Raw genomic sequence first — 9,407 nt, 5'->3', positions numbered from 1 at the left:
TTCACATATTAAAAGTACCTAAAGAGACAGGACTATGAAGGTAGATATGGTGCAAAATGCGAGAGCGTGAAAACCTGATGTGAGCACTTGCAGAAAAGAAATCTGAGTTTGTGTGCATACATTTACACTTGTAAAAAATATCCACGTAACTGTGAACCAAATTTACACTTGTAAAAAATATCCACGTAACTGTGAACCAAATTTGAAGTCACAGAAGAAAAAAATAAGTTGTGTAGCTTGTAGAAAAAAAATGAACTTAGTGATGAAATGTTCACTTGAAGAAAAATACATATTTTTTAAATATATTTTCCATTACAACTGCAACTTTATTTATTACAACCTCTCAAATCAGTCATTACAACTTGACGAATCTGCTCTGTGGCAGTATAAATCGACGAATCTGCGGTCTTGACTTTTGCTACACTTCTTGCGATAAATGTGTCGCAAAAGTAATTTTCACCTGTAGATGTGGGGGGAGGGAGGGGGGTTGGAGCGAAGGGGCGGAGCTATCAGAAGGACGAGGCTTGGGTGACTGGAGACTGCGGGGCTAACGGTTCGTGTCGCTACCAGTCCGCTGACATGGCGCATCAATCAACGGTACATTTTGCCCATTAGTTGCCCAGTATTACTTTGAATATTATTATTGTGATTGAGGATTAAATCCGCTTTGAAGACCACCGTTTTATATCGTGCAGTTTAGCGGCAAAATAACGTCAGTTAGCCAGCTAACGATAGCTTTGTTGAGTTTATGCTAGCTAAACAAGTAGATGTTGTAGTCTATACAGCAGTAATTCATATATTATAGCCTACTGCTTTGGCACTAACGGTTGATAACCGTATGAAAATAAAACCAATTGAACTGTACTGAAATAATGACAAGTTTTATAATTGTCTTGGGCTCCTGCTGTGTTTTTAAAGCCTTTGTAAATTATCCATGCTATTTTCTATTTAGAACGAAGACTTCAGAATCTTAAAATCCCTTAACGTTTGTATGCAATTGTGCTAAATTCAACTCTAGAATCAAGCAAATATTAATATGTTTGCATGACATTAGTTATTTATATTTTGCCATCACTGAACTATACGTTTAATACATTTAAGTCAAGCTAAGGTACATGTGTTACATGTGTACAGCAAGTTAGTGCTCTTACCTGTGATGCCTCCTCTAAACAGCATAATAACCAGACGGTATCATTAAAACTAAGTACCAGTTCTAGATCCTTGACTTTAGACAAACAATTAAAAAGAAAACATGTATTTAAAGACCAATCTTTATTTGAAGGTGCCTCTTAACCTGAGATATTAGTTATACAGTAATAGTATTGACAATCTAAAAAAACTGAGCAACTCAACAGTCAACTTTATATTTCTTATTGTCTAAAGCATTTATTATTTTCATTTCCCCCCTCTCATATTCAATGTGGACGGATTGAGACAGCGTGGTGTCCAGAGGGCTGCAGAGACTTCAGGGAGAAACCTCTGTGTGATGGACGTCCTGTCTGTTGGTTTGGAGAGGACTGAGGGTCTTTCCTCAGCGAGGAGGACCAGGGCTGATGAAGGAGCCCATGCTGGGCAAAGCTGATACCAACTGTACAGGCCTAGTCTGTCACTTTATTTGACTAAATGTGTTTACTTATACATTTAATAGGTTTACACCTTCTGTCCATATGTGCTTTTTATTTAAAACATTTGATTAACTTTTGGTTCACATTTCAATAAATTGTATTTGTATTTGCATTCCTTTTGTCTATTATTCTTACTGAACATGTTAGATTACACATTCACATCTGACTGAAGATTGGCCCCATTTATTTGTGACGTTGCAAACTCTGCGGTGCAAGGCACAGGTGATGTGAAGCTCATAAAGCGAGGCAAATAGAAATAATCAGCTGATGGAGTGTAGATGTGGAAATAGGTGCATTCGATCAGCTGACTATGTTTTTCGCCACACTTTATAAGCCTGACTATAACCACCCCTTCTCTGAGGTGCAGGCAGCGTCACAAACAAATGATGGTCCTGATAGACTACAAAAATATTCGGTGTGCAGATCTTTGTTTTCACAATAAAAGTAGTTTCTTAGTGAATGTCCTGTACTGGTCTTAAAATCTCATAACATCAGCTTTTAATGTTCCTCTTGGATGTTCTTCTTGACCCTCAGAGAAGGAGAAGATGTCGTGTCTTTCGGGTATGTCCTTTCCTAACAAAAATGACAAGAAACATAAAACATTATTGCAGAACAAGTGTGTTATTTATGAAAGAGGTGTGTTTGTGTGTTATGGGGCTGTTGATATAATTATTTTTTTATTGTAATCAGATTATGAATGAACAGTATGAAATTCATCAACATTGAAATATATGTTATTATCAAAATAATATTGAACTGTTATCAAAACGTAGTGCAACTGTAGAAGCTTGCTCTGTTGTCTCACTGAAAGAATAACTTTTACCACGTTTTTTACAGACAATATTGAGAGATAAATAGCAGCAGTTCTCACTATGTGTTAAATATCTTTGCCTTCGATACATTACATTAGAAAGTTGACAAAGTCATATTGCTTGTTAATATCTAAATGTGACTTTTTGCATGGAAAAAACCCTCAACTTAACTGATGTGTAGGTGATCTAGTATTTAGTATTGTTTAATGGAATGTATATCAGTGTATTAAAGTCAATACTGCATTCATTTAAACCAATATCTTTCTTGATTCTTTGTACAGTATGAAAAAAGAGTCTTAGTACCTGTGCTGAAGTTCACTGCTGTGAGGAGTCCAGTTCTGTCTCTCACTCTCTGGTCCAGCCTGTCTGCATCACCTGGACACTTTAAACAAACAGATATATATGTATGTAAAGTACCATGTGTACAAACAATATAACTGATTCTCTTCTGCTGAACATGTTGGATTGTGTATTGTCCGAGTCAGGGTCCTTTTTATTTTACTGTAACTTTGAAAATTGTGTTACCAATGCTTACTGTTTATTTGATATCAATTTGTAATACAATTAATAAAAACAACAAGGTTTGGGTTCGTTCTTCAGATGACTGTGACGTTAACGTGTAAGCTCAATAATGAACTCCAGCTCAACCAACCATATTGTAATATCTAAGTAATCATCTTGAAATATGACATTAATAATTGTAATATACACACATCTTATTGTGAGGTTGATTTCACATACACTACTTCGACGTTAGCTAAATAGAAAATAGCATGGATAATTTACAAAGGCTTTAAAAACACAGCAGGAGCCCAAGACAATTATAAAACTTGTCATTATTTCAGTACAGTTCAATTGGTTTTATTTTCATAAACGGTTATCAACCGTTAGTGCCAAAGCAGTAGGCTATACTATATGAATTACTGCTGTATAGACTACAACCACTACTTGTTTAGCTAGCATAAACTCAACAAAGCTAGCGTTAGCTGGCTGACTGACGTTATTTCTCCGCTAAACTGCACGATATAAAACAGTGGTCTTCAAAGCGGATGTAATCCTCAATCACAATAATAATATTCAAAGTAATACTGGGCAAGTAATGGGGGAAATTTACCGTTGATTGACGCGCCATGTCAGCGGTAGCGACACGAACCGTTAGCGAACCATTAGCCCCGCAGTCATGCGGTTCGACCTGACTGTGGCTGTGTGTGACTGACCCAGAGCCCTAGAGATACATGTCAAAGATTATCTCTCTATGGCTCTGGACTGACCCAGAGCCATTTAATAGAAGAGTTACGACATCTCCGTTCACTCTAATGGACCACTTTTTTACAGCAATGGCGGATCGTGGAGCCTCTCAATCGTTCCCCGGAAGTTAGCGCCAAGGCTGGCAGAGCTGTGGAGTTGCAGCAATAATAAGTTCGTGACGGACTTTTAAAGGTAAGAAGAAGTTTAAAGATGTATATTGCGGATATTATCAGTACATCTGATTCAAATGAACATGTGTATTAAAGGATGTCAGTGGATTATCCCTAAATTAGTAGATTTAGGGAACGTTTACAGATAACAGATTAAGCTAGCATACCGAAGCAAGTTAGCAACACACGTTGAACAGCCTTTTAATTGTAAATTCCGTTCTCTCTATGTCATTTCGTCCAACATGTTGAATTAGAGAAGAGGGGCTTCTAAACGGGATTGTATGCGGGGGTGGAGGGAGTTAAATATTAGATAAATATAACTTTGGTGAGTGTAAGAGTGAATGTTTTTAGCAGAGCCATATTGTGTCCTTGTGATTATGTATAATGTTGCAGCCCAGCTGATTCTGGATTGATGGCAAAGGGAGAGGGACTTAAGTGAGAGTGAAAACACAAGGTACGTTTAATACTACTGTTTTATATAAGTAAACACCTTATCTCCCCAAGGCAATAGGTGTGCTATATAGGTGTGTATAACCCTTTCTCCTGTCTGTTGCTCCCTCTCTCAGCACAAGAACCAGAGGGGGGTTCAATGGAGCCTGAATACCTGCACTGAGACCCTCACCCTGCACCCTGAGTCTCAACTCTCAGTGTTTTTCAAGCCTTTCCCTGTTTTTTTGTATTAAACAAAACATTAAGCTTTCCCAATGGTGTGGTTTTCGTTTTGTGAAAAAGTGCAAATGCAGTGTTTGTATATAAATCACATATTTTGTTGCTGTTGGTCGTGAAATTGCTCCTGCTGACTTGAGCCAGCCATTTTTTCCTCCGCTCTGTGTCAGTGGGGAAGCCGTACATTCGTACTCCTTTCTCTGAGCGATTTGAGCATCCCAAGGCAGCACATCAAACCATGGTGGCGACTAGGAGGCAGCACAGCAAACCATGGTGGAGACTAGGAGGCAGCACAGCAAACCAGGACAACACGGAGGAAAAGGCACCGACAAACTGCTGATATGCTATTCAATGTTTATTGAATTCCATGTATTTGCAATGGATGTTCCTAAAGCAACACATTTAACATCATCATCATATCCTGTCGGTCTCCTGTCCTTTCTGAAAGCCATAAAGACGACATTAGTCATTTAGATGTTAGATTGTGTCCTCAATTACCAGGGGATTACTGAAACTACCATGAATTTAAGAAAATGGTAGAAATAAATCCAATCTGAATTTTAAAGCATTACTTTAGATCCCCTCCCTCTAAATGTATCAATAAACATTAGAAAGTGATCCTCCTGACTACCATACAAGTTTAAGAAGATAATATTGGTTTGAAAGAATTCAAAGCTATAAATAAACAGCAACAGGCTCTTTAACCAAGGCACTGTTAGTAACATGTAAACTAGTTGTTCACACTAATCCTAATATTATCACTTAATATTAGCAAATTCGATTTTATTTTTGAAAACATATTGATGTAAATACATACACATATCGATTTGTTGTATAAATATTGCAAATCAAAACCTTTATTCACTAATAATTACCAAAAATCGTAGTTCTATCTCCTGTTATCAATGCATTCACATTGCCCGCCATGAACTTCTGGGGAACGATCCCTCGTCTACATGAACCACGTGACGATAACCGTTTTTGGACTTCCGGTGTCGTAACTCTTCTATTAAATAGCTCTGGACTGACCCAAGCCTCATCGTTATGATAGCTCCGCCCCTTCGCTCCAACCCCCCTCCCTCCCCCCACATCTACAGGTGAAAATTACTTTTGCGACACATTTATCGCAAGAAGTGTAGCAAAAGTCAAGACCGCAGATTCGTCGATTTATACTGCCGCAGAGCAGATTCGTCAAGTTGTAATGACTGATTTGAGAGGTTGTAATAAATAAAGTTGCAGTTGTAATGGAAAATATATTTAAAAACTATGTATCTTTCTGCAAGTGAACATTTCATAACTAAGTTAATTTTTTTTTTATACAAGATACAAAATATTTTTTTCTTCTGTGACTTCACATTTGGTTCACAGTTACGTGGATATTTTTTACAAGTGTAAATTTGGTTCACAGTTACGTGGATATTTTTTACAAGTGTACATTTGGTTCACAGTTACGTGGATATTTTTTACAAGTGTAAATGTATGCACACAAGCTCAGATTTTTTTTCTGCAAGTGCTCACATCAGGTTTTCACGCTCTCGCATTTTGCACCATATCTACCTTCCATACAGGACATACAACATATGATTGAACTGTCTTTAATAATCAGAAGAAACTAAACAAGGTATAGACATGGCCGGCCTCAGAGAGGAGCATCATGGTCCTCTCAAAACACCAGTCTTCTGATGGAGTTTGGATCCAGTGATGCAGCTATGGGATATATCTCACATTCAGCTTACCAAATTCCTATGAATTATGAAAATCCCACAACCAAAGGATTGACTCGAGATTGCTGAAGTCATGCGGCAGGTATACTGCATTCATTGCAATGCCAGTCACAACAGTTAAGCCTTATTCTAATGATTATGTTTGTGAGGTTACATACACAGTAAACATAAAGGAACTGTGACGAACATCCATCTGTTCTCAGTGTCTCACAGATGAGCCACACTTTCACTTTCCATATGCAGAACATATATTCCTAAATGTATATACAGACAAACAAAGCCTGTACCTGGCTGAATACAAAAGAAGACATGTATTACACAACAAATTACATTTCAACATTAAATTACAAAGCTCAAAAAATAAAGCAAATATCTATTAAAGAAGAAAACTGAATAGAAAATTATATCTACATATAAAAATGAAAGATTAGCCTATAAGTTAGATTTTTATCAATATGGGATCCCATTTTAGAATTTATTTTATATATCTGCAAAAGTGACTGAGGATTGCCTATCAACAAGTCTATACTCATTATTACACCTAAATACATACGGTGTGCAGTCAAAGGTCAAACAGCAACAAATCATCTTTAGTTTAAGTTTCTATTTCTTATAACCAGGATGGCTCTTAAAGAAATACTTTACCCACACAATTCTCATCTTTATAGTTAGCCTACTCACCCCGTTACCTTGGGTGAATACTTGATTTTGGAGAAAGGTCTTAAAGAATTGAAGTGAATGGGTGCTGAGTTTAACAGCAAAACTAAAGGAAGACATCTGTGAAACGTTGTATGGGATTAGTGAAAATGCATGCATGTGTGAAGCAGTGAGCATACAACTGGATACATTAGACTTGTATGATACTTCACTGGTTGAGTGAGTCTGTAAACTGCTGTTTTCATATCATTGGACTCATGTTAAATGTGGTCCCATTTACTTCAATTCATCGAGACTTCTGTTTTCTCTACGTTCAGGAAGGAGGCAGTTGACTTTTCGCCAAGGTAACAGGGTGAGTAATCATGATTATGTGGGTGAAGTATTTCTTTAAACAAACACTATCAACTAAACAAGTATTTGTGAAGGTCTCTTTGCCATGATCCAGGCCTGATGAAGTGTGAGGCGGGAAGTGAACCGTGCACAGCAGCAGCCTCACAGTCAGTTAAACTGCATGTTGTCCACCTGCAGGCAAACAAACGGAATGGTTTGTGTATTATGAAGACATCCATAGTGTTTCGACCACAGTACTGAGAAAAGCATCTTTAGTGTTAGATGAGGTAAAAGCTAACAGAGGGAGTGTGGCCTCCTCCCAGAGTCACTTCTGTCATGAGTGCACCCCTTTCTAACAGCAATGCTATGCTAACAACAATCTCCTGACGCTGGAACGAATGAGTAGATACAAACACACACAGGCCGAGAAGAACCAAGTGTGCACACCTGAAATAAAAGGAGCAGAGATTAAGGCACCGTGGAACCCTGATGAATCTGAGGCACACTCCCAGAGAGGAGAGGAAGGCCTTGATCTGCTCAGCCAGCTCCCATGTCCTGAATCTCAGAAAGTGTCCGCAGTGGGAGTGTGGATGTCGTCGTCCCCCATCTTTCTCATGTGGCCCGGGAAGAACAGCATCTACTGATAACAGCAACTTGTGACAGAGGTCTGTAGTGTGCTGCACTCTCTGGCCTGTGCATTTACAATCACACAGCGAAAGAAACAACTCAACATTTGAGGATAACCACTCATTTGTGATTAGCGAGACGAAGGGCTAGCACTTAGCTCTAGCCACCTTCTATTTGATCATTAAAACCTCAATTGTTTCATCCAATAAACAGATATTTGAAAACAACATGTTTTGCTTTTTGTGAGCCTCTTGACTTTTGCCGTCTCCATGAGCGAGACTGCCAAACAGGCATATTGTCTCTGGTGTAATTATTCTTTGTCCCGTCTAACTCCGCAAATACACTTTTTTCCCATAAATGTCGACGTGTTCCTTTAAGACAGAAAACAACACATACAAGACTTAATGTTCCATTATCAGAGCTCTGACAATAGCAGACAGTGCAGTTTGACGTACACCAAGTGAAGACACACAGATACGTGGACACACACACCCACGTGTCTGTACGTTAACCCCACAATGCTTTGCACTAATGTTCACACATACAGTAAGAGAGGACTACAACACCCAGCACACACCTGGGAAGGTAGGGAGAAGAAGTGCACAGGTCCATTTGTCTCTACATTAAGAACATTGTGACTGATATATAAGACTTCAGAGGCGTAAAGCAGTTAGTGATGTGAGGCTTCATGCGTTTCTGCTGTTCCTCTCAGGAGGGGGGGGGCAGCAGCTCATAGTGGTGTGGTTACAGTTCAAACTTACAAAGCAGCAATAGTCTTTAATGTTTTTTGCAGAATCCCATATTTTATCATTCTTTCTCCCAAAGTGGAAGGTGAACCGGAGAGGTTGGTGGTTTGAGCTGTGGATGATGTCACTTGGGCACCAGGCCGCGGGATTGTGGGTAAAGCTGGGATCCTGGACTGGAGGGGCTGAACGGAGATGTGGGGGTGCTCGACTTCTTTACTGATCTGGGTCGACTGAGTGACAGAGAGCAGGGGTTAATCACATTACTGGAATAACAGTTACAGTTGAACAGCCTGCACATAATAAGGTTACATTATTATTCTCTGAATGATAGGATTTCTACCCAAATCACATTATGTAGATTCAAGATTCAAAGGCTTGTTGTCATAACATATATTATCTATGTGCCATTCATCGGTTTACAGTCCACCTAAATAGGTCATCTGAGAACTTCTTTCATCACTGAAAATATCACTGTTGCTCATTGTAGTCATATGTAAATACATACTACTAATACAGTAGTATTTACATACTACTGTATGTAAATACATATTACTACAATGAGCATTAGTATGTAAAATACATATTACTACAATGTAATAATAATAATAATAATGGGTTCCATTTATAAAGCACTTCATATTTGAATTCAAATCCCGAAGTGCTACAAGTAGTGAGCATGAACAGTATAAATAAACATTACACAACACGGTAGAATTAATAAAAAAAAGCAATACAAAAGAAATAAAAAAATAAAAGGGTGATAAAAATGTCTAGGCAAAGGCTCTTTTGAAGAGATGGGTTT

The 9,407-nt window shown here is 38.3% G+C and overlaps 2 long non-coding RNA genes across 2 annotated transcripts; both read right to left on the bottom strand.

The window, feature by feature from the left end:
* Window positions 1–654: 654 nt before the first annotated feature.
* LOC139433945 (uncharacterized) lies at window positions 655–3,888 on the bottom strand. Its single transcript, XR_011643337.1, has 3 exons — window positions 3,552–3,888; window positions 2,741–2,819; window positions 655–2,198 (listed from the first exon to the last, which is right to left on the bottom strand). It is a non-coding gene; the product is annotated as an uncharacterized lncRNA (long non-coding RNA).
* Window positions 3,889–6,100: 2,212 nt separating this feature from the next.
* Window positions 6,101–8,830, bottom strand: LOC117448668 (uncharacterized). The gene is made up of 2 exons (XR_004552361.1): window positions 7,680–8,830; window positions 6,101–7,424 (listed from the first exon to the last, which is right to left on the bottom strand). It is a non-coding gene; the product is annotated as an uncharacterized lncRNA (long non-coding RNA).
* Between the last annotated feature and the right edge of the window lie 577 nt (window positions 8,831–9,407).

This window comes from Pseudochaenichthys georgianus, chromosome 6, assembly GCF_902827115.2.
Source record: "Pseudochaenichthys georgianus chromosome 6, fPseGeo1.2, whole genome shotgun sequence".
Classification (NCBI taxonomy): domain Eukaryota; kingdom Metazoa; phylum Chordata; class Actinopteri; order Perciformes; family Channichthyidae; genus Pseudochaenichthys; species Pseudochaenichthys georgianus.
This window is presented reverse-complemented; position numbering and strand designations above follow the sequence as displayed.